This window comes from Leopardus geoffroyi, chromosome B1 (assembly GCF_018350155.1).
Source record: "Leopardus geoffroyi isolate Oge1 chromosome B1, O.geoffroyi_Oge1_pat1.0, whole genome shotgun sequence".
Classification (NCBI taxonomy): domain Eukaryota; kingdom Metazoa; phylum Chordata; class Mammalia; order Carnivora; family Felidae; genus Leopardus; species Leopardus geoffroyi.
In genome coordinates, this window is record NC_059327.1 from 111,898,952 (window position 1) to 111,925,600 (window position 26,649).

Consider the following 26,649-nt stretch of genomic DNA (forward strand, 5'->3'; position numbering starts at 1 on the left):
TATAATTATTGATATGGTGACTAGTGATATAGTGAATATCTTTGTACACTTATCTGATGATCTTCTTAAAGTGTTTCTTAGGATAAAGTTCTAGAAAAGAATATGAATTATTAAAGATTGCCCTAGCTGAGCCCCATTCCAATTGTAGCCTCTTTTCTTCCTCCAAAAGCAGCTACTGTCCTGATTTCTATTATTAGAATATCCTATAATTATTCACATACAATAATTTCAGAATAATGATATCAATACCAGCACAAGTTATGACTACCATTAACAGTTAAAATTTGACATATGCTATTCCTTTTCTACCTATTTATTTATTTGTTTGTCTCAAGTTTTTATTTAATTTCCAGTTAGTTAACATACAGTGTAATATTAGTTTCACCTATAGGATTTAGTGATTTATCTCGTACATACCACAGCCAGTGCTCATCACAAGTGCTCTCCATTTAGCCTACCCTCCTCCCACTTCCCCTCCAGCAACCCTCAGTTTGTTCTCTGTAGTTAAGGTTAGCTGCAGATCTCTCCACAGCCACTTGGCAGGCAAAAGGGAGTGGTATGAAATATTCTACCTCATTATTTTTTATGTTTGTTTGCAATTGCATTATTAGATTATACCCATTATATTGTATTATTTCCTGCCTTTTACTTCTTGTGTAGTGTTTGTTAACACAAATCAAGGCTCTCTATCAGTACTTAGCTCTATGTCTATCTGGACATTTTGGTTGTCTGCACCACTGTGTTCAGTAGATTCCTGAATGAAACCTCATGGGAACATCATTCTATGAATTCTTACATATTAATAGTAGTTTATCTACACCTTCTGAACCGAAGGACATTTTTGGTGGCTATAAAATATTTGACTCACATTATCTTTCCTTGAGCATCTTTAATATATTACTCTATTTTCTTCGGGCATAAAGCATTGTTATTAAAAATGTGTGATAACGCTCTACATTGTATGCCATTAGGGAAATGCAAGTTAAGACGACAATGACATACCACTGCATATTTATTAGAATGACCAAAATATAGAACACTGACAATATCAAATACTGATAGGATATGGCACAAAAAGAATCTATTCATTGCTGGTGGGAATGCAAAATAGTACTGCCATTTTGGAATACTATTTAGAAATTTTTTACAAAATTAACATACCCTTACCATATATATATATATATATATATATATATATATATATATGATCCAGAAATCACATTACTTGGTTTACATCCAGAGGAATTTAAAACTTATGTTCACACAAAAACATGCACACAGATGATTATAACAGCTTTATTAACAATTGCCCAAACTTGGAAGAAACCAAGATGCCCTTCATTAGGTGAATGGATAAACTATGGTACATCCAGACAATAAAATATTATTTAGCACTAAAACCAAATGAACTATAAAGTTATGAAAAGACAGAGGAAAATCATATTATTAAGTATAAGAAGCATACATATTATTAAAATAAGAAGTCAATCTGGAAGGGTTATATAGTATATGATTCCAACTAAATAGCATTCTGAAAAAGATAAAACTATGGAGACAGTGAAAAAGCCAATGGCTGCCAAGGATTTTTGAGGGGATTGTGATGAATAAGTGGAGTACCTTGGGTTTTTAGGGCAGTGAAACTATTCTATATGATACTATAATGATGGATACGTGTCATTATATATTTGTTCAAACCCATAGAACATACAGCACCAAGAATGAACCCTAAGATGAACTATGGACTTGAAAGATTATGATGTTTTAATGTAGGTTCATCAAGTGTAATCAATGTACATTTTGGTGAAGGGCATTGACAATGTGGGAGGCTATGCATGTGGGGGTGCAGGAAGTATATGGGAAATCTCTGCATCTTTCTCTCAATTTTGCTGTGAAGTTAAAACTGCTCTAAGAAAATAATCTTTGTTAAAAAAAGTCTGATGATATTTTAATTCTTTCCTTTTTAACCATATGTTCTTTTTGTCCTCATACCTAATATTTTTTTCCCTTTAATGTCCAGTAAGTTTCCTAGAATATGACTTGTTGACCATTCTGTCTGTGTCTATATTCTTAAGCAAAAGGTATGCTTTTTCAATAGCAGTCCCATTTAAAATATAATTTTAGCACATTTTTCTTGAATTATAATTTCTTTTAATATATTTTCTGTTTTCTTGCTTTTTGTGTTGTTCTTTTGCAGGGACTCCACTGATTTTTATGTTGGATTTTCTTTTACTTTTATTAGTTTGTATTATATTCTTAATGACTGTGATGCATTAAAGATGACTACCTGTAACTTTTGACACTTTCCCATTGATGCTAAGAATGATTGTAGGGTCGATTTTTCCTCCCCTTTACTCTGGGCTGGCAGGTGACTGCTTTGACCAATACAGTATGTCTACAGTGACACCACACGTGCATATGCATGAAGAAACTACTTTGAAATTTCATCCTCCAACCCCAGTTGCTATAGCCGATGCTATGTGGATAAGATACAAACTGTCCTCACTAGCTTTGATCAAGTTCCTGATCCATGAAATTATGGGCAAGGTAAAGTGATTGTTTTAAGTCCCGTTTTGAGATCATTTGTTACCCAACAATAGATAGCCAAAACAATGTCTTTCAGCTTCCTTTGAAATAGTACATTGCAATTCTGACCTTCTTAAAAATGAACATCTCTATGGTTCACTTACATTTACTATTGGACTGTTACTCTGCTCCTTATTCTCATCATTTTAAAAACAATGTCTTTGTGTAGGATTTGACTTCAATACTCTCCTGTTTTTCCTTTTCGCATTAATTTAGTTTTCCTGACAGGCTCACAAGGCTTTTCTAACTCTGCTGAGCCCCCTCTTCTGATATTCTCAGCCAGTTTTAAATATTTGGCAGTTTTTTTTTTTGAGATATCCTAGGTCTGTTTCCTTACTTTACTTTTTTCTTTTCCTTATCTTCTCTTTCCCTTTTCTTTTACTGTCCTTTTTGCTCGATTTTTGTTCCACTCACAGCACTTTCTCTGAAATGCTGATGTCCTCTGTTGTACGGGAGGTTTGGTTAGTTAGTTTCAAAAGTTTATAGGGCAAACCCCTACAGCTCCTTTCAGACTGGACCACTTTCTTTTTTTTTTTTTTTTAATTTTTTTTTAATGTTTATTTTTGAGACAGAGAGAGACAGAGCATGAACGGGGGAGGGTCAGAGAGAAAGGGAGACAAAGAATCCGAAACAGGCTCCAGGCTCTGAGCTGTCAGCACAGAGCCCGATGTGGGGCTTGAATTCAGGGACGGTGAGATCATGACCTGAGCCGAAGTCGGACGCTTAACCGACTGAGCCACCCAGGCGCCCCAAGACTGGACCACTTTCAATTACGTGGACCAGAATAGGCAAAACCCACCCAGTTTCAGTTTTATTGGTCCACCACGCTTTCCATTTATTTCCATTTATTAATTGTTGGATACTTGGGGGTTCTCTTGTTCCAGGTCTTCCAGACACCTTCTTGCTTCCTTCTTTCTCCTTCACAGATGCTGCTAACAAACAGACTTCGCAACTATTGATGATTCTTTCCTTCTCCCTTCTATTTTGTTTTGAGGGATCGACCTCATCACCCAGTTTTTTTGTAAATGTTGTCCAAGTATTATTGTCTTTGCTCTATATTTAATATTTGTTTTTATGCGAGAGTCAGAAAGATCCAAAAACTATACTGCTGTCACCTCCACCATCTTCCCATAATCTACACATCAAACATTAAATTGGAAAATTATGTGCTGTTTTTCAAAAACAAGTATTTAAAAATAATATATATTGCTTGTACAAAAGATCCCGTTGTTCTAAAAGTTCATTACACATTTATTACACACAGACATCTAATTCTCTAGCATTTAAATTTGACTCCCCCCAAAAAAAAATTGACCCAAAAGTAATATACAAAAATAATAAATAGCAGGTAAGTGTCTAATTAGCTGTAATGTTGTCTAAAAATTTAGAAAAGTTTTTTGAGAAAAATTAGAATGAGTCTATAAAATACATGGTATAGAAATTGTGCGCTATTTCTGCCTTTTCTTTTACCCCGGGAAAAGGATACATGTGTAAAACTGTCCCATTTACTTAGAGCCTTGATTAAGTACTACAGTGGCTATATGGCACAAGTTTATAGTGAGGAGGATGAAATTCTGCTAACATAAACACATCAGATATTTTTTTTCTCTAACAAATTTTTAATGGCCAATTGCTATGTGTAATTCTTTATAACCATCACGATAAGTTAAAAAGAATAAGGCAGAATCTCTGTCTTCAAGCAACTCACAAAGTGACAAATGAAATCAACATTTATGTAATTAACAATAATTGAATAGAGGGTGACTATTTTAAATTTGGTTCAGTGTTTATTAAAAACATCTTCAAACACATGACAGCTGCATGGCCTTCATAATGAATAGGAAAAGCATTAAAATGACCAATTAGTCTGATTCTAAATTTATTTAATAAACGTGTGTACTTGGACAAAGCATCAAAGTGTTTGGATACACTATGCTTCACTGTTTTCATTTGTAAAATACAAAATCTCACAATTTGGAAGAGGTTATCGTTTTATACTTCTATGAACTTTTTGTCAAATACTTAAGGCATATATGTGTACCCTGACCAATCTTAAGCTATTGATTTCCTATGTGCAGTACTTGGCAGAAAGTATGCAAAGCAGTCTGGACTTCTTATATATGTTGCTGTATATACATGTACATAGACACATACATTGTCTCTTTAGATAATAAGCGGACAGTGGATTTTATAACTTTCTAGCAATTTTATAGTAAATTAAAGCCCATTTGTATCATGATCACTGTCTTGGAAAACTAATACATGTTCGAATTTACAAATTCTTTTTGTAATCCTTCCTCTTGATTTTTATTCCATTAATTACTGAAGTCATTTCCCATTATTTAGTTACCTTATTAACCAAGTACGTTATATCCAGAGGACCTAGAATTCTTTATATACTAACAATATCCTCTGCCATGAGTGCTTCAATCTGTGACCCGACCAGTGATCTTGGAAGCATAAGGGATAAAACAGAGAGTATCCTTGATTAAATCAATCATTTAATCAACAAGTATTAAGAGCTGTGAGGGAGATAAAAAAACACAGAAGATAATTATCTCTGCTATCAAAGAGCTTACAGTCTTGTTAGAAATGGAATACGTGCAAGAGGCAATTAGAAAATAAGACAGTATGTAATGAAGTGTTTAATTGGGATGGGGTGCAGCCGTAGCTTCTTTTGCTGTAAACGAAAGGTTTAGACAATATGGGATCTACGATTACTTTGAGGAGTAGCATCTCTACAAAAGTAGAATGAGAAGCTATCCATGAAGGTAAGGCCTTAACGATGTAATTTATCTCTTTGCCAATTGTTCTCCTTTTCTTCATCTCACTGAATGTTGAGGAAATCTTTTTATAAGGCCCTCAGTAAGGAGTGCAATTTAATTGATCAGACCTCATGACCACAAATATAAACTCCCTTTGGCAAACAAATATATCATCAACTAAAAGATAATAATAACTAAAAAACCCCACCAATGTCTAAAGTTATTTAATGTATTTGTTCTTTTGCTGAAAATAGACACATGTTTTCAATGAAAGAAAAATTTTAAAATAAAACACTGAAAACAATGGCAGGTTGAGTTTGAATCTCATTAATTAAAAGACGAGAGTCTGGTTATCTATGTCATACAGAGATAAAGTGATTACTAAGATTATCCTCTGAGACAGATTGGAAAACGTGCACACGAAGGTAAGGCGTTGACACACTACATGACTGCTTCATTGGACCATTATGGAAAAAAATGGGGAATGCAAAAATGGTTTAGGGTACCAGTGATCTTGGAAGCATAAACAAGAAATTTAGCTACTTCTAAACATTCAGGTAGGTTTAAACAAGAAATTCAAATTCAGGCTTGTAAATTCTCAGACTAAGATGACATCTGAAGACCATGATCACCTTTGGATGCCCTAAAAGAATAATTACTTATCACCTCTAGTTAAAATAGCCTAAATAGATTGTCCAGTCTGACTCTGAATTACTGAATTACAACATAGGTTATGTCCTGAACCTGTCCAGACCCTTGTAAATTTTAGAGCATTTATTGGGAAATACTTTGACCCCCAAATTGGAAGAGGGACTTTACAGGGATTCAAATAACCCCGAATATCTTATACTGCAACCCATGCTACAGTGCTGGACATACTTTGTGTGAATACCTTATAAATACCTCACACAATAACAAATGCCAATTATTCAGAAATCTCTTTCCAGACCTTCAATATCAGTTTCTAATTTAGATGAGATTGCATCTGTGATAGAACATTTTAAGGGCGAGGCAGAAGCAGAGGGTCACCTCTCAAAGTCCCTCTCCCACTCCTACATATCACCGTTTCTTTAGTTCTTACCCAGGCCTACATATTCTATCAGGTCATTAGATAATTTTCTTCCCTCTGCTAATTGGTGGATTATTACAAATTTAGTCATTTGTTAACTCCAATATCAGTAGTTGCTCCGGAAGTTGTCTCTTTATTGAAGAACATTAACCCAGCTTCTAACACCAGGCCAGCAACAGCTTAGCTGGAAAATGCAGTTTTTCTATCCCAAGAGGTAGAGAATTCCAGAAGCAATTTGTTTTCATCTCTCAGTGACCATAGTATAACCACATTACTCGAGTATGTCACATTCTGGTTCTTCATCATAATTTATTCTACAGGGACCCTGATCATCTGCCCATCATATAGGGTATCGTGCTTGCCCAATTCATGGAGGTCTGTGTGCTGCTAGAAGCTGGTGGGCAGGACATAATTATGATCAATGTGTAGGTAAGACACTTGCGTGCAAAGAGGTGAGAATGGCACGCCATAAAAATTGGTGAAGCTTGTGAAGATCCAAGAGTGTGCACCATGTAAGGTAGTCTTCTCAAGCATTAAAGAACACTAGTAAGACTTTACATCAACTAACATTAAGAAACGAGGCATAATGGGGATGCCTGGGTGGCTCAGTTGGTTGAGCGTCTGACTCATGATCTCACGGTTGTGGGATCAAGCCTTGTGTCAGGCTCCATTCTGGGTGTGGAGCCTGCTTGAGATTTTCTTTCTCCCTCTCTCTCTCTGTCCCTCCCCCACTTGCATGCTCTCTCAAAATAAATGAATAAAAATAAAAAAGAGGAACAAAGCATAATACCTATTGGGCTTCTTTAGATTTAGAGGCAATTTAAATCATACTTGTATTTTTAAAACCCATTTACTTAATACCTCTTAATGCTGGCAACTTTTGTGGGTCTCAGAGAAAGAGAAGACTCTTGAGCTTGTCTGGGCTGCGGTGAAAGCACTTTTCCACCTGATACAATGGTGCTTGAAGATTAGAAAAATGTGTGAAGAGTTGCCAAATAGCAAGATCACAGACCAGGCCTCTTAGAGTTTGGAATAAAGCTTTCTGTGATAATGACTATTCTGCTGGCCTGCCTCGGGAAGGTATTGAACACCTGGCTAGGAGACACCAAGCGACACCATGGATCCTGGCTGCTTCTCATTCACTGGAGAGCCATGGAGTTGGAAGTATGCCGCGGTTGACATTGTTCAAATGAGATCAAACTTGAGCACTTTCTAAAATCACAAATTTATTGCTTGAAAAGGTGTCTTTTAGTCATATTTTACCTACTCTTGCTGACTTTTCCTTTCCTCCACTTTTACCTATGGCCTCATAGAGGATTCCAATAAACTCAATTTACTGGTTTATAGATCATTGTGAAATATATGCTTCCCCAGCCAGAGGTGGATGAGTCTAGCATTATAGCCATATTCAGAAATGGATCTTAAGGGGGCAAATCTTCCCATCAGCAGAACCTTTAGAAACAGATTTCTAAAAGGAGAAATGGCCAGAGAAGGGACTCTTCACTGGATAATAGTTTGGCCGGATGGTCAGGAGACTAGTAACAAGAACAGTCTGAGGACATTCTTAATCAGATTATTGCTACACATCACAGGCAAGGAAGAATATGTCTGCATTCCAAAGGCCTCTGGGAGACCATCTTGTGTTAACATTTCCCAGGGAATACTACATATCAACCCAGGGAGGCGGATTCATCAGGCATTAAAGTTTGTGTTACTCTTCCTTATAAAATGACAGTAATCATCTGTGTGTCATGGCTGGGAGCAAAGGGAACATGCAGTGTCTATTGAAGGATGAAACTTACCATGTTCCAACTCTGAATTCATTGTCACTTGTAGAAAGAAGGACGAGCGTTACTATCCATGGTGTGTGCATTTATACGGAAAAAGAAATGTACAGGTGAAAAATGTCCCTGCGATAAGAGGATTTCAGATATAGTGACATGAACTTTTGGCTTTCATTTTCCACCCATCCCTGTCTTCAAATGGCGTGGAAGTTCTTCCGTGTGTGTGTGGCAGGGTGAGATACAAGGGGTAGAAAGGGGAGGCCTCGTGAAGAAGCATCAAACAGCCATATCTCAGGAAGCTTGGGGTTGGGATGAGGCCCTCTATCCCTGGTGTTTCCCTGGTCCTGTTTCCCTACATCAGGATGACAAAAACCACTGCTGAAGTCCCAAAAGTAACAGTTGGGGCAGGACACAAATTCTCTCCACTGATAGTGAAGGCAGAGTAGACATCCACTGCCAGGTGGTTCCTAACCAGAGTGGGGCCAGAGTATAGTCGGTTTACACAGCTTGACCCCTGGCCAACTTGTGGTATAGGCTCACTAGGGTCAGTTCATTACTTTCACCTGAGCCCATTTTTTACAGTGACTGAGTTTTTGAATCCCACTTACTCTTCTTTTCCCACCCTCTTTTATATAGTGAATGATTGCAGTTGTTAAATTCTTTATTTAGTACCTGGTTTGCAATATAAGACAGGATTCAAATTCAACTAGAAAAAGAAATGAAATTAACAGAGATAAATACGGTGATGGATAAAACTGTATCCACCTTTGGAGAGGGGGTGTAGAAGTGCTACAGCATGGACTCCATCCTTGACCCTCTATTTTGTTCATGCTCATGCAATGACCTCCCGCAGGAGTTTGCTTCCATCTTCCCTCAAGTGACACACAGAAGCCTCCTGTTTAGGTAACTAGGAGACATGACTGGCACACAGATGGTGCTACTTTAGATAACCACCTTACCACAATGCCCCTTTCTCTATAAAAGCTGTGAGTTGAGGTCCAGACTGGGGGAAGAGTAGTTGCTGAGAATAGCTGCATAGAGTCAGGATCATTTGTCTGCCAGATCCTCTCCCACCCATCAGTAAATTACCCTGAATGAAACTCCGTGTAAACAGTATAGAGTGGTTTGCTTCATTTTTTGGTCTCAGAGTGACTTATCATTCCAGGGGATACTTTACTGTCTCTCGTCCACTTTCTAATAGGGAGTGGAACATTTACGTTTCTATTCATTTTGGGTGTATGATAGATGGGGGAATGCTGTTATTCTCCTTATTGCTATTAAGCTTATGTATGATAAGCATGGATGTGAGGAGCCCAGGTGATGGACTGTTCACCTCTCTTGTCATGCTGTTCTATGTTGAAGAGCTAAAGAGCTAAAAGCTGTCAGGCTGCTTTTACGGGAGGTCCTAGATGCGACTAGGTTCTGGCAATCCGATGTAGTCACCTAAGATTGAAAGCCAAGGTAAGGCAGGGGCCATGCTTCTGAAATATCAACTGTCTTGACTAACAAGCAGTATTGGGAAGGCATTTTGTCTTCTCAGCATTGGTGATCTCCTAGTGTCTCTTCAAGTGGTGGGTATTGAGAAGCAGGCTCCAGGAAGTTCACTGGCTGGAGTGAAACATATTAGGCATGGCAAGTCTACTTATTCAATTCATTTAACATTTACTTCTTGAACACCTATCACATGCCAGACACTCTTCCAGGTCCATGGGATATAACAGTGGGCAGGGCTCACCATATCCCTGCCCTTTTGGAGTTTACATGCCAACAGTGGTTTCCTGGTCTGGTAGCTTGTGCATTTTTTTGCTTAATAGGGGCAGTGACAATGCATTCTTGACCAAGTAGTTCCTGACTATAGAAAAAAAAAAAAAATAGCAGTTCCTTTGTGGCCTGGCTCTGGTATGATTCTAGAAGTCATTGCTGAAAGCTCAGTTCAGTCTTTCTTCAGTCCTATAAATTTAGAAGTTAAATAAGTCCCTATTTTAACTTCCTTTTTACTTAAATTATTTAGAAAGATTATTTTCTCAGCAAAGGGATATTGGCCAATTACAACTATCTTCTTAGAATACCCATTCGTTCCTACTTTGGCCATGTTGGGAGTCCCACACATTGTTTAATTTCCACCCAACTAAAATGTCACCTCTGGCTCTCCCCTTTCTTGTCACCCATGTGGTTGATTATTACCCCTGCTGAGCTGCCATAGCAATCTGTACATGCTTTTGTTCTTTTTATGTTTATTTATTTTGAGAAAGAGAGAGAGTGCAAGCAGTGGAGGGGCAGAGAGAGAAGGAGAGAGAGAATCCCAAACAGGGTCCAAGCTGTCAGCACAGAGCTCGATGTGGGGCTCAAACCCGCGAACTGTGAGATCACGACCTGAGCCGACGATATCAAGAGTCGGATGCTTACCAACTGAGCCACCCAGGTGCCCCTCTATGTGCTTTTTTAATAGGGTTTTATCAGGTTGTGTAATTTGGTTTCTTTTCCTGCTCTCTGCCTGTTGCTCATACAAACACACATGACAGAGATTTGGTCTTACTTTTGTGTTTCAGGCTTTTGACAGTGTTTGACAGATTACAGTTACCTATATTCTAATTACTCATATAGTATTAAATCACAAATTTCCTTATTGCAACATGTTTTTAACTACATTATACCTTTCTTTTCCATTTAGATTTATTTTTATCATTTTAAACATAATACATGAAATTATTGGATTTTAGCTTAGGAATCCTATCAGAAATTATGTAGTCCAAACTTCTTTTCTGGGTCAGGAATTTTAGGTTAGAAGGATCTGGCTTCTTGTCCCATGTGTAGTGTTCTTTTGTGTTGTTCTTCAGTGACTGAGGATAGATTATCTTGATCATGATATACTTTGTAGTTTCTGTGAAAACATGAACATGTATGGTCTTTGAAGCTCTTCACCGTGTTTTACAAGGTGAAAGGATAATTGGTGACTGGGGAACTGCCCATATTTCCCTCAAAAGTGCCTTTATGGAAACTTATAATGTGGTGGGGGTGTTCTCCATTTCCAGCAGGAGCCTTTGTCAACAAATTGGTTCATGCACACCGGATAAACTGTCAAATGTTTGATTATGATTCCATAAATTACATATCATTCTCTTTTACATCATAGTTTTCCTCTGTAAGGTGCAAAAATGATACTAAAATACGAATGCATGTGCTTTTATTTACAAAATTGGAGTTCAGACTAGTGAGGTCATCAACCATGTATTAAAATAACATTTTGTACAGAGTTTTCTTTTAGCACTTAACCGATTTTTGTGAGCATCTCTCTCTCTCTCTCTCTCTCTCTCTCTCTCTCCCCCAGAAGACTGTGGACTCCATGAAAGCAAGCCTCACATCTTTATCTTAGTAGATTCGTTGCCTAGCAAGGTGCTTGGCATAGGCTGTACATTTTATATTTGTTCCTGAAGGTTCTTAGATATATTCCATCTGCCAGATAACAAACTTCTAAATCTCCCAAATTAAATGAAGTGAAACCAATTTCTTTTATCCCTGTAAACTAAGTTTATTTTTTGTAGAAATTCCTACCAGTTTATGGATTGTCCATTTAAGTTTAACAAGTTTCTAGAGTCCTTTACCGTCATTGAAGGAAGAGGAGAATTCTGTTTTCTAGGTGCTGTTTCTTTGCGAAAGCTTCTCAGTTCTCTTCCCAAAATTGCTACACGTGGCATGGAGTATCTGGAGTACAGGCGTGTTAGCACTTTGAAATGACCCCAATTAACAAACTTGACAACCGCTTCAACAAATATAGTCAAAAGTGGAAAAGGTCTGTTTTTAAGTGGTACTTCTGAGAAGTGTGAACTCATAATGGAAAACACACTCACATAATCACTTATGAACGAATCATCTTGAAAATTAGTCCTACACAAGTTAGATATAAAACACTGGTTTTTACAGAGCACACACATGTGAGCTCTCAGGAGTGTAATATGATTCTGCTTCATGCTCACAGTCGTGGTTGATGAGCAGGTGCTGTGAATGAAGACCAATGAATATGAAATCCAGTTGTTCAGGAACAGCTTCAAATGAAGCTCAGTGACAATGATTCCTATGCGCTTTAGAACAGGAAGAGTGAGATGGAAGGACATTTCTTGATCTAAATTCGAAGACACTGTAAACTTAAGCAACATAAGGAAAACCAGGAATCACATTTAGTCCTCGGGTACTTAACTCACTCCATCTTTTTGTGATATTTCTCAAGTGAGTTGAAGAGGAGATAATAGGCCATTTTGGGATGAATCTTGTATGTTTCAGAGAACAATACAACTTTTTACATCTCAGACTACCAAAAAGAAAAAGACAATAAGAATTAAAAAAATTTTTTTCCCACCAGAATCTCACTTTGATTACAAACACCTACATACCATACACCAGGGCCTTCCTATCCTGTAACACTCATACCGGAGAAGAAGGGCTTATAAGCGATTAATGTGTTAACTTGATTCATTAATGCAGAGAATATTCACGATTTTCCACCTTGGAAGAGACTGAGTCTGTCATCGCTTTAATAGAACTCTGCTGGAAATCAAACACAATTTTTATTCTAGGGGATGATTACTGTGTCTTGTTTAATTCTCCCCTAACAAATGTCAGCACTAATGTATTACAGATTATTCAGTCAATTTGATGGTTCCAGGTGAAAGAAAGGAACACAAATCTCTTCTTTTAGTGTAAAAAGGGTCAGCTGGATGACTTCCCCTGCAGGAGCCGAGATGAGGCTTGACATGAATCAATCAAGAAGGCTCAATTTTACAGTTATAGTGCCTAATGCCTAAACATGAGCGTACGGGTGGAAATTAGCACCCGATTATGAGCATACATGATCTTCCCCTGGAAGACAATAATATTGGCATTAAGCTTCTCAAGAGGGAAGATGCTGCTGGTTTTTAATATGTCTTAAATTATGTCAGGAAAAACACTGGAACATCACACAAAAGCCACAGTCAGTGTCTATTGCTATCTCATAAAGCTGGAGATCTTTACAACAATATTGACACAGGAGCAGGCAAGCAAATGTCAGCCAATATAACATATGAAATACTTAACGTAACCAATTTTCAGCTGTCAATCAGCAGGGAATAATGACTGATGCAAGGAATCAATACGCCACAATTGAATTCCAGCTCACAAACTTGTTTCGTTCTGTGCTATAAAAGACTGTCAAATGTCACACCCCAAGAGATGCAACAGGATTCCAAAGATTTATTTATTTCAAGCTCTGAAGTCTATTAGCAATAGTGCTCCTTTGCTATTGGAAATAGAGCTTCAATGACATTAAATTTTCAGAAATGACAACTTGCTTTTCTGACAAATTAATGATAGCACTTCCTTAGACCCCTATTTATTTATTTTATTTTATTTTTTCGCCAACAGGAAGTACGATGATACTCAACTCATTCTCAAGATTTCAGAAAGCAAATATTTGCCATAATTTGTCAAGTAAACTGCTCACAGAGTCAACTATTGTTAAACAAGTTGTTCTATACATGGTAAATGCATGGAAATTGCAGATGACAAATCTCGAGCCTATGTTAAATCCAAACCTTAGTATTATGCAAATGATTGATAGCAAATTAAATCTACAAAATTTTGTCTTCTTCCAATAACAATATTCTCTTTCCACGGCATAATGAACTTTTAGGTAAAAATAGTAAATCTGTATAAAAAAAGCCTGTGTTATCCAGAACACAAGTAACTCATTGTATCTCATTCATGACAGTAATTTTAGAGGTGATAGTTTGAATAAATTTTTTAAAAAGGCATTTTAGTATTAACAAATCATTTAAAAATAGTTTTGATGTGATGTAATAACATGCTTTTTAGAAATGGGGAGAAAAACAAAACATAGACGATTGCTATCTACTCTTTCTTAGATATTCCCTCAGGAACTTTTTTTCTTTTCTTTTCTTTTCTTTTCTTTTCTTTTCTTTTCTTTTCAACCCTAGTATTTTATATTTTGCTAAATATTCTTCCTAAATCAAAGAGGAAAAACACATAATACATGAGTTTTATGAAAGGAAGAAAAAATATCAATAGTGATCTTTCAGGAAGTATTATTTTTCTCTTTGGGGCCAAAGAAAATGCAAGTCACATACTCTTCTAAGCAAAATAAAGTAACAAGCCAGTTATCTCTCAAGGTCCAGTTATATGTGGTAGAAATGTAAGAGTTTTCCACCATTGCCAGTGGTGATAATGACAGGGCAAAGTCAAAGCCTGCTACCTTTTTGGCAAGGGGCACCCACTGAAGGAGCATAATCATCAAACTACTCTCATTTGGTCACACACTTGCCTATAGCCCTTTGCTAGGTGTGTGTGTGTGTGTGTGTGTGTGTGTGTGTGTGTGTGTTTTGTGTGTGGGGGCAGGGAGGGTTTGTCTTGTTTTGTTTGTTCTGCTTTTGCTTTTGTTTTACAGAGTGCCAATATGGTGGGACGACTTATTGGAAGAACTCTGCACTCTACCTAGGCTGATGCCTAGGGTAGGTTTTTATGATCTCATGACAACTATTATAAGATTGATCTGGTTTCGTACTAAATATTTAACAGGAAATAATTTTCTTCAGGTAAATTTGGCATAAAAGTGATAAAACTCAAATAGATCATGTTGAGAATCTGATGTTTGTTTATGAAGAAACCAGCAAAACGCCCACACTGTTTATAAATGGGAATAAAATACTGTTAAGGCAGAGTCACTCATGTGGTTGAGTGGGCTGATTAAACCCAGAGAGAACATCTTGGGCAGAGCTGCCGTATCCTTCATTTGTTCTTCACCGAAAATGATAACATCGAACTGTAAAAGTTGAGATTGAAAAGCCACTAGTGTGTTGTCTAATTTCAACTGCAGAAACTGCTGTGCTCTTTTGGTGACTTTATGAGAGAATAAGATTATAGGTCACAAGAGCTTCTTTATTTCCCACCTGTAGCTTCTAACAACATTTTATTAAGGATTTTCCCATCTTCTTTCTCTGACCTATTGGGGTTGAAATCCTAAGAGCTGTTATAGGAACTTGACCAAAAAGGTATTAACATAGATTAGTGATTCTGAGAGGAAGTATACTTTTATCTGAGCTCTATGGATGGCTACTAAAATTTTTACAGGGCTAGTAAGATAAACATGATATATCATTATGTAAATAGAAAAGGAATTCTTAGTATGGTTAAATACTTAAAGCTTTATGTTACTTCATGGAAAATCACACCGAGCCATTGTTATTTGAAGGTTTAGTGTTAATTTCTAAAACAAACATGTTGGAGAGTAGTCCACAAATACCTTCTTGGCATTCCGTTGCTTTCTGGCTTGTTTAGATGTTTTTTTTGTTTTTTAATTGCCCACTCACTGACTAAATTTCCAAAATAAAAACTGGAGGAAGAATTTTAAGTACATATATAGTGAACACTCTTATTGGAGGATATAAAGTCTTGTTTTCAAGAGTTGTCTTTGAGACGAGGTGTATGATTTCTTGCCTGGATAGTTTTGAAGAGTAATGAGATGATATTTGCAGGGCACTTGGAGAGCAAAGAAAGGTGCTAAGTACCCAGTACTATCATTGGTCTTCACTCAGAGATATACTTTAACCGAATAAATGTAAACACAATAGAACAAGAACACCCTGTTCACCACTTTGGTATACTAAAAATTGGAAGGAACACATGGCTCATTGGAATGTCAGAGATTTAAATTTCCCTAATATTGCTTTATGCCAAGGCCAATGTTGCTGCTTCTTAAAACAAAAACAAAAACTATCTCCTAAACTTTATCTCATTAATCCTAGATCAATTTAGTTCCAGACACAGTCAAGTTAGCCTATCTTGAGGTTTTTCTGGCTCTTAGATTTAATTCCTAAAACTGCCAAGTCAAAATTTTATTATTATTAGGCAAATCAATTATAGAGTCCAGTTTATTTTTTGCTGTTAGTAAAATTTGGACAAAAAATCCATCTGTTCTGCAGTCAGATGGAGGATTTGAGAACACTTTGACAATAATTGTGTTTATATGAAACAGATCAAAAGGAGTCAATCTGCTGTTTTCAGCTGTCTTAACAACAAAATCGGATTGTCTGCACAGCTGATTCAATCAATAGTGGAGAAATCGGTTAATATGGCAAAGAGTGATTGGAAAGAAAACCAGTGGATTCAGTATAGTCATGGCCTGTTTATCTATGAAATAAATATCCGATGTGTTATTTAATTGAGATATTTCTCTACTCTGCATTTGTCGTTGTGAATGTACACATAAGATTAGTAGAGAAAAAAAATACCCGTTGAATAAGCTGTCTTTGATTATTAATACGGATCAGATTGAGAAAACACCAAAATTTTGCAAAAATTTAGCTTTTTAAAATTTGAATTGTGCATTAATAGAAAGATTCGTTAGGTGAGAAGGGTAATAAATGAATAATAATAGTAGAGACATATTCCGAAGGTATTTATTTAATCTAAAAGAATGTATGGGGTGTCTGGGTGGCTCAGTCGGTTAAGCATCCGACTTCAGCTCAGGTCATGATCTCCTGGTTCGTGGGCTCAAGTCCTGCATCAGGCTCTGTGCTGACAGCTCAGAGCCTGGAGGCTGTTCTTTGTCTCCCTCTCTCCCTGCCCCTCCCCTGCTCACACTCTGTCTCTCTCTCTCTCTCTCTCTCTCTCCTTCTCTCAAAAATAAACAAACATTAAAAAAATAAGTAAATAAATAAAAGAAGGTAAATATCCAAATATTTAAAATCAGGTAAGTTGATTCTATTTCAATGCTTTCTCTAGCCTTTATCTCTTCTGTTATTTTGTTATATGATGTAATCCTTATAGAAAACATCCAATACTGTATTCTGTGTCATCTTCTTAGAGTTAATAGGATTGAAATGCAAAGGCCAAATTGGAGAGACATGATATTATGAGTTGAACTGTGATCCCCTCAAAGGATGTTAAAGTCATAACCCCTAGTTCTTGTGAATATCATCTTCAAAATAGGGTTTTTGCAACTGACCAAGTTAAAATGGGTCATTAGGGTGCGGTCTAATCCAATATGACTGTGTCCTTATAGAAAGGAGAAATTTGGACACAGATATGCACACAAGGAGAATACCATGTAGGCATAAAAGCAGAGGTCAGGGTGATGCCTCTACAACCCAAGGAGCACCAGAGATTGCCAGCCAACCACCAGAAGCTAGAAGAGAGGCCTGGAACAGGTCCTTCCTCACAGCCCCAGAACGAACAACCTTGCTGACACCTTGAGCTCAGACTTCTTCCCCCAGAAGTGTGGGATGATACATTTCTGTTGTTTAAGCCCCCCAGTTTGGGGTAGTTTGTTGTGGCAGCCCTAGCAAAGTAATATACTAGGAAGAATAGACCAATACATATCACCAAACTTCAACTTTGTAGCCTTAGATTTCCAAAAGAAAACAAAGAATGAAATGTTCTGAGAACCTTCCAGTCTCCTGTAAATTGCTTCTTTTCCTTGAACATGTGTCTGGGTGATGGAGTATCCTCAGGTGTACTTGAGACTCTGACATACAAAGTATAACTCCTGGAACTTCCAGAACATTCTAGGTCTTGCACTGAGTACGATTTTACATATCCTTGGGCAATATCATACTGTTGGGATTTTTTTTTCGTACTGGTATTTTTGGGGGAAGAGAGAGAGAAAGTCTCTTCCTTGAGACTTAACATTGGAAATATGTTTCTTTGCTGCCTTGTCAATAGAGTCAAACTAGACAAAGATACCCATGAAAATGCAGTGGCAAAGCTAAATGAGTCAAATAGGCTACAGGAGGTAGATATGGCCGCATTAGTCCCTCCTTCAAGGAAACTGACTCATCTGAGTCAGAATTACTTTAGAAGACAAGATAGCTAAATGACGGTACTTTTGCCTATGAAAATCAGACCATTTGACTGTTAAGTATGTAATGCCAACGCCTTGATGGAATTGATTTATTGCTCACCAAAAAATATTTTTCCTCCAACACTAAATATGCAAGTTAAAATTAAACTGACAAAAAGAAAAATATACAGTGAACTCTCTAGATGAAAGAAATATTTTCTCATAGGTTAATATTTTTTCAATTTTATCATAAAAATATTACATAAGCACAGATTTATTTAATATGGCGATTTCTCTCATATTTGATTATTATTTTGAGATCAGACCTCCCAATGAATTTGTACATCATTAAATTCTAGGGAAAATGGGAAGTCTACTGTTACGTAAATAAAATTCTAAAGTGTCTCCATTTCTCTCTCTCCCTGTTTTATTTCTAAGATCCCCTTTTTCATAGGTGAGAAACCATGGGTAGCACAATAAACTTGGAAAAACAATGAAGTCAGCAAAAGAATGAAGACCAAATATTCTGATTGGTAGCCTGATATAATTATTCTCCAAACCAAACTTCCTGTCCATGTACTTAGCGTGCAATATATATTGGGTTGAAAATGATATTTTCAAAACCTCTTTGCAATGCCAAAAGTACCATTATGTAGCCTATTCTCTTTATTAAAAGATAATAGTAAAAGGTTATGAAAAGGCAAAAGATTAAATTGTTTAAAGTAAAAATAATTGAATTGAATTCTTGCCTGCATTTTCTAAAACTAAAAGCAGTTTATTTTGCTAAGTCAAGCAGTAAAAAGAAGGAAATACTTCTCTTTTATAGCCATGTACCTCTAAAACCACTGTCCAGGAATTTTCCAGTGCTAACTTTTGGTCTCTAAAGACCAAAAATATGCAGATAAAGTTAGTCCCAGCAAAGATTCCACAATGTAACAAAGTTTTTTCATGTATAGGGAGAAAACAAACCCCTAAACTTAATGCAAATTTCAAAACATATGGCCTCATAGAACTGTCAATCAGTGATCAGCAAGGATTCTGCTTTGTTTACTTTGTGGTGGACGTTAGCAATTCCTCTGGGCAGATGTTGGTCAACACAGTAACTAGCCAGAAAGTTGTGATGACTTTGCAGTGGGTTATTTTTCATAGGAAAATAGCCAGAATGCTATACCACATTTCATGTGATACATGGGCACTTCGTAACTAAAAGAAATCTGGAAAAAAAAGAAAAAACAACCTTGTATTCAGGATGCACAACAAAATTAGAGTTGTCCAAATTCCAGCACATCTTTGTTAAGCATGTAGAAAGTATCCAGAATCCAGAATTTCTCTTCCTTTACCAAAATGGAGTTGTCATAAAAACTGGTAAGCTTCATTCTGAAATGACTCATTCCAAATTGAGCATCTAGATATTTGTCAAATACTCTTGTCAACTATTCCAGGGTCTTTGATTTGGGCTCCTCAGTGACAGTGGTCAGATGACATGAATGGACTGTCTGAGTTGGTCTGCCTTCTTGGAAGTAATTTCTGATCAATTTACAATATAGCATTCATATTTTTCTTCAAAGAATCTTTTTTATATGACATATTTTCAAAGAAATCTTGTCTTAGCAATCATAGATTATGTATGATTAAAAACAATTGTAATTTATTTAAAAACAAAAGAGGCACCGAGTTTACATATCACCTAACAAATCTGCACATTTTAAAATCTTATTAGGAATATTACAGATTATTTACATATGTATATGTACATATATATATAATTTTAATATTTTTGATATTAATATGTTCTAGATAATGATAACATTTTTCTAAGTTATTGCTTTCTTTGGTTGTCTGAAAGAATTATAGTGACATTTAAAACCAAAAATGTCTTGGGGTGCCAGGGTGGCTGAGTCAGTTAAGGGTCCCACTCTTGGATTCCCCTCAGGTCATGATCTCACCTTTTCAGGAGTTTGAGCCATGCTTCTGGCTCTGTGCTGACAGTGTGGAGCCTGCGTGGGGTTCTCTCTCTCCTCTCTCTCTCTCTCTCTGCCCCTCCCCCACTTTCATGATCTCTATCTCTCTTAAAATAAGTAAATAAACTTAAAAACAAAAAACACAAAAGAAAACAAAAGTCTTAAGGGTGCCTGGGTAGCTCAGTTGTTTAAGCATCTGACTCTTGATTTTGGCTCAGGTCATGATCTCATGGTTCGTGAGTTTGAGCCCTGCATTGGGTTCAGTGTGGAGCCTGCTTGGAATTCTCTCTCTCTCTGCCTCTCCTGCTCACTCTCTCTCTCAAAATAATAAATAAACAGTAAAAATAAGACTAAAAAGTCTTAGACTTTTGATTCCAGAAGTCAGTACGTTTTCTAAAAAGTGAGACTAAGGGGGGACCAGGAACAATGTTTCTAACTTGTTATTTTACCAAGGACATTTTTTTAATTTTAATGTTTATTTTTGAGAGAGAGAGAGAGAGAGAGAGGAAGGGAATGGGGCAGAGAAAGAGAGGGAGACACAGAATCCGAAGCAGGCTCCAGGCTCTGAGCTGTCAACACAGTCTGACATGGGGTTCGAACTCACAAACTGCAAGATCATGACCTGAGCTGAAGCCAGATGTTTAACTGACTGAGCCAACCAGGCACCCCGTAAGGACCTTATTTTTATGAGACTGACGCGCTACCTACTGCGCTAACGAGGCACCTAGGACCTTATTTTTAAAAAGCCTATCCTACATTACCACTATTTGATAGAAGAGAGCCACTTAATGACAAAAAATTAAGAAGGGCAGATTCTTAGACTAAAAGTTTTATGTTTACAATATAGGACTGTTGATAACTTTGTCTTCACATACATAAAAACCTTGCCTTCAGTTTCTCATTTTGTCCTGAACTATACGGACTTGCTCAAAATCAGCCCTGGTTGTCTGAGAACTGGCACATGGGAAGCACTGTATTACATTTCTCTAAAAAGAGAAAGAATATTAAACATTAATTCTGCATTTCTGAAAAGAACTACTCTAAATTAAGGATGACTATATAAACTATTTGGCTGTCAGGCAATCTGGTCACAGTTATAATACCTGAATATGTTTTTTTCTAAATTTATGTATTTGTTTTTAAGAGAGAGAGTACAAACAGGGGAGGGGTAGAAACAGAGAGAGAGAGAGAGACAGAATCCGAAGCAGGCTCCAGGCTCTGAGCTGTCAGTGCAGAGCCCTATGTGGAGCTTGAGATCATGAACTGTGAGATCATGAGTTAGATGTTTAACGGAGCCACACAGGCATCCCCTGAATATGTTTTAGGGGACCAACTGCTCACACCTTTTCTTGCAGGAGCGAGACAATGTAAATGGCTGCTCAGGTTAAGTGTATATATGTCCATGCAGACTTGGGTCTGTAGGCTGACTGCCACCTAGGAAAATGGCTTGTATTTCTGGGAAAGAGGAAAGAACGACATTTTGAATATATTGATGATAATCTTTAAAATTTCTCAATTTTATCTTCATATATCACATCATTTTCGGAGGCCAAAAAAATGAATTCCCCACTAGCAACAGTCTTGAGATGGGTGAGGTCCCAAAACTTCTAACATTATTTTGGATTTTTTTTTTCTGTAAACTCTCAAATGATGTTGATTTATACTTATGTTTATCTAGAACTTAAAATGTAATATGTAGTTTCTCTGATTTCCATATTCAAGAAAAAACACAGTTATAATTGAAGAATTCCTCTAGGCTTTTTGTATGGTTTCTTTCCCCTACTGAAAGAGAAATAAAAAGAGCAAAATGTATGTATTTTGTATTTTCCCTTTTAGTTTTCCTTTATTATCCTTCTTAAATAAAGTAAGAAAAATGTATGAGATTTTTTTACGTACACATATTACCCTAATATAAAGTACAATGGGAGTTAACATTTCAAGTCAAATGATGACCTATAATTTAAGAAATGTTAAAAGATAGTTTAGCATTGCCATCTTTTCTAAAATTCCAAGATAAATTCTTTAACAGCATGAAAATTATGTTTTTTTCTCACTAAAGTGTTTAATACATAAAATAGTACAAAATTAACTAAAATCCACTAAACATAGGATTTGCAGCATTGCATCTGGAGTCCAGTCTCCTACAAATTTGTGTTATTCTTATTTATCTCAAACAGAGCTTTGGCAAAACTGTTTCATAAAATGCACAGCGACAGTACAGATTTTCCACTTATAGCAAATTATCTCACTTTTGTGGATTTCAGTCATGACCTTAATATTATTTGTTCATTGTGGCAATGAACAACAGGTACATTTGTTCACTGGAAAAATTTTTTTTCTTTTTGATATTCAATTCATAAAATTATATCAAGATATAATAACCCTTTGACAAAATTGTTAAGAACTAAAATATTTTAAGTTGAAGTTAGAAAAACTCTGCCTAACAGGTATGTGTTATTGGTCCACAAATGTTTCAGACCCTAATAATACGAATTATGTGAATCCAGTTCAACAGCAGTGATGCTGAAACTATTCTTACCTCTCATGATAGATGTGGGATAATGCTACTAGAAGTATCTTATCACATATTTTGTAATATAATGGGTCTTTCAAAGGATAATTTACTGGATCTATAAGAAAAAAAATAGCAGTGATATTTAGTACTCTTCAAGAGGCTTTCAAGCCAAGAAGAAAAGGCACTTTATAAACTCTGAAGCTCATTAACCTTCACAAAATACTGGTGAGTTAGATGGCAAGTGTTACTCTTCTCAGTTCATAGATGAGTGAACTGAAGCACTGAGAGGTTAACTGATTTTTCCAATTCACAAAGCAAGTCACGGCATAAAGGGAGGTCACACAGAATCCTTGACTATTGGTTCACATGGGGCTCTACTCTCTGGACAAATAATTTATTAAATAAGCACCTATTGATTATAATTTACTGGATAATTCCATTTGGCATTTGTCCAAATAATTTGCTCATGACACAATTATCCACTCTCTAAAAAGACAAAACTGCCTGATTCACATAAGAACTATAATAGTTAACATCACAGCGGGTGAATACCAGGAGAAATTCCAGTCTGCTTTTACACTAGTAAAGCTATAAAAAATATATATAAATATTTAGAAGAAACTAATAGTTTGTTTTCACTGCTAAATAAGATAGACTACTATCTTAATGTTCTCTCTTGGAGGAAGTTTTCAAATATAACCTAGAGGAGAAAGTTACATGTATTTTTATTTATCTTCTTTAAGGAAAAACCAAAAAAAATCTGATCTTTTAAAAATCAGGGAAGTGAAAAAAGGTAGGAATTTAGCTCTGTTTGAAAAGAAAGATATAGTTGCTATAATATTGTTAAAGCCAGGTGATGGGTATATAGGGGTTCCTTTTTTGTCATTGTGTCTACTACTGCATATATTTTAAATTCTACATAAAAATTATTGAAATTAAGTAGTTAACACAGTTACTGGAACATATAAAATGATTAATATTCAAAATAAAAGGTAAACCTAAAGAACACATATCTGACAGCAGACATAAATTTGATGTATTTTGTCCAGTGATCCAGAGTCTTATTGTATACTAAAAGCTATTCAGGTACATAAAGCATTTTCAAGTTCTAAAATGTTGACGGATGATCCCATATATCAGCTTCCTTTTTTTATGGCAAAGAAAGAACTAAACTCACCTGCTCAATATTGAATACTCGGTGTGGCCCTAGAGAATTCTTTAATAATGTTTCTGAGAATTGGGAGACCTTTTGAACAAATCCCACCAACCTCATTTACTTTGATTAACGTGACATTTGGGGGTGCCTGGGTGGCGCAGTTGGTTAAACATTAAACTCTTGATTTCAGCTCAGTTCACCGTCTCACAGTTCATGAGATTGAGCCCCATGTCAGACTCTGTGCTGACAACACAGAGTCTGCTTGGGATTCTCTCTCTCCTCTCTCTCTCTGCCTCACCCCCGTTTGTGCTCTCTCCCTCAAAATAAATAACCATTAAAAAAATGAAATTTTCATCAATTAAATTTAGTTAAAAGAATTAAAATACAGAGTAGAAAAAAGGACACAAGAAGGAAGGAAGGAAGGAAGGAAGGAAGGAAGGAAGGAAGGAAGGAAGGAGGGGAGACTAGATAACAGGGAAAGTACACTAAACCCAGAAATTCAAATCTATCCTGCATTTTTCCTTTTATCTTTTTTTCTCATCACTATAAGTATGTTTCCCATTATTTGTCACTTAAACATAACTGTGTGCTTATGAGTTTTTAACCTCCATTTCCTCCAGCTTCAATCTGTTTCACACGCCATTACTAGAATCTTCTAAGTGCAATTCTGATCATATTAAGTTTCCCGCTCACAAATTTTCAAAGATTTTCACGTTTTCACCAAATAAAATATTCTCACTGGAGAATCAAAAGTCCCTCACAGTATGATGACTACCTACTTTTCCAGCTGCATGTCTAATTCTTCTACCTCTCAATATTACATTTGTAACCAAACTTACATATTCATTTTCTTTTCTGAGCCTGCCTCTCTCAAGTCATGCATGTTTGCTTGCACACCTCCAAAGCTGGCATGTGCAATTTTAAGTATCTGAGATAACATGTTTTCTCTGTCTTCTGCCCTGGCTTTTGCATTTTGTTCCTTAGGCTTTGTAATCTGTTTTCATTCTCAGTCCACAGAAGTGCTAGAAAGATGTTTTATTAGTAGATTTAGAATAGGCAACTATCTCTTTTCCTGGAAATCCTGACCCTGTTTTCTCTTCTAAACTTACTCTTTTTTTTTTCAAAGTTTTATTTAAATTCTAGTTAGTTAACATACAGTGCAATATTGGTTTCAGGAGTAGAATTCAGTGATTCGTCATTTAGATACAACATCCAGTGCTCATCACAAGTTCCCTCCTTATGACCCATCCCCCATCTAGCCCGTCCCCCACCCACAACAACCCTCTGCTTGTTCTCTATTGTTAATAGTATTTTATGTCTGCTAAACCTACTTTTGAAACAACTAGGAATCCAATTAATCATTTTTGTCTGTCCAGAACATAGTCATCATTTTCAAGTAACAGTATTACAAGTTTTTTGGGTGAAACCAATTCTCCCTTACTCTCAGTTCATGGGATAATAAAACGACAAGGTATGTAGTGTGGAAGAGACTAAGTTGTTATATGTAGGAGGGCAATGATGATCTCTCTGTTCTAGGCTGGGAAGTCTAGAGTTCTGGTTATATGGTAGCAAAACATCTGTTAAATGTTAATCCCTTTATCTTAGAACACAGATAATAAGACAACCAAGGTTAGAGTTTCGGGACCTGGTTGAGAAATTTCGATGACCCCTTCTATCTGTGAACAAGTAAATCTTTATGGCTTACAGTCTGATAATATTAATCCTTAGATGATTGAAAAAATTGAAATATATGTCTGAGGCTAATGTTAGTTTCAACAAATGCAAAAATATGGGAGTGCAAATGTAGGATTATACTGGAACTTGGAGAAAGTCTCCCAAGCTCTCTCTGCTATTTATTTCTCCTTCCAGCCAAAGGAAACAATCACGACCATTGTAAAGAGTTATAAATTGAAATGTAGCCCGGTTTAAAGAGGCAATTTGTACCAGCACATCTCATGCTATGGTGTACATCGTTCCAGTCTACGGCAAGTAGAAAGCACTTGGGCCTTGGACCCTCAGAAATTGACGCTTCTGAAATCTACATTCAAGGATTATGATACCGCAAGATCGCTGTCTTTAGTTACTAATTTATGGGATTAGATTAATGCAAAGCTAGAAAAAGCCCACAAGCATTTGGAAAATTGTGTTGGCTGAGAAATATTACTTCCATTTTCCCTTCCAAAATTATCTCCATGCCCATAAGTCCCTGTGTTTTGGGAGGGGCTGGCTCAGTGCTTAGTCTCCAGTCCAGATGCCTTATTGAACCAGACTTGGTCAATTAAGTTTCCACATCATCTTGACCACAGGGATTGTTTCAAAGATGGACACATGATCCAAAATAGCCAATAATACAAGATGTAAAAACTTTTTCTGCTGTGGTTGAGGTACTAAAAGAACTTAAGTTTAGGGAATGTGGATACCACTCATAGTCAAACTTTGCTTTTTAAATGAATCAATTTTAAAAAGTAGATGTGAGACATTGGGAAATTAAAAAAAAAGCTCAAGAAGTAAACATACACATGAACTATTCAAACATGAAAACAATTTTATTTACAAACTTTTCTGTTATACGAGGAATATGTTTCCTTTTTCACTTATGCCAGTTTGTGATTCTGTCTCCAGTAATAGAAATACAGTAATTACCAAATAAACAATATTGAATTAAATTGAATTGAGATCATTTTCATGGCCACAATTCAGCAGATTAAAAAGAAACATCCAATTGATTTAAGATATACCTAACAAAAACTAATTACAGAGTAGATTCTAATATGGGATGGTCAGTAGCCCCTTATTTAATCATTTCAATTTCCTAGTATGGTGTTTAAGAAGCACCAAGAGTAGTGATCTCAGAATGACTGTAAAAATTAGCACCGAATATTAGTCTAGTACCAGAATTTGGGAAGAATTTCCATTAGCAGCAAGATTAATGGGGCTGGATTGAAAAATACCAATCATCATGCACTACAAGATAAAAACAAGCCTCC

General features: G+C 36.3%; 1 long non-coding RNA gene across 1 annotated transcript; it reads left to right on the plus strand.

The window, feature by feature from the left end:
- On the plus strand, positions 1 to 26,137 carry LOC123593796. Its single transcript, XR_006710505.1, has 5 exons — positions 1 to 409; positions 14,369 to 14,374; positions 18,707 to 18,712; positions 20,027 to 20,031; positions 24,879 to 26,137. It is a non-coding gene; the product is annotated as an uncharacterized LOC123593796 (long non-coding RNA).
- The last annotated feature ends 512 nt before the right edge of the window (positions 26,138 to 26,649 follow it).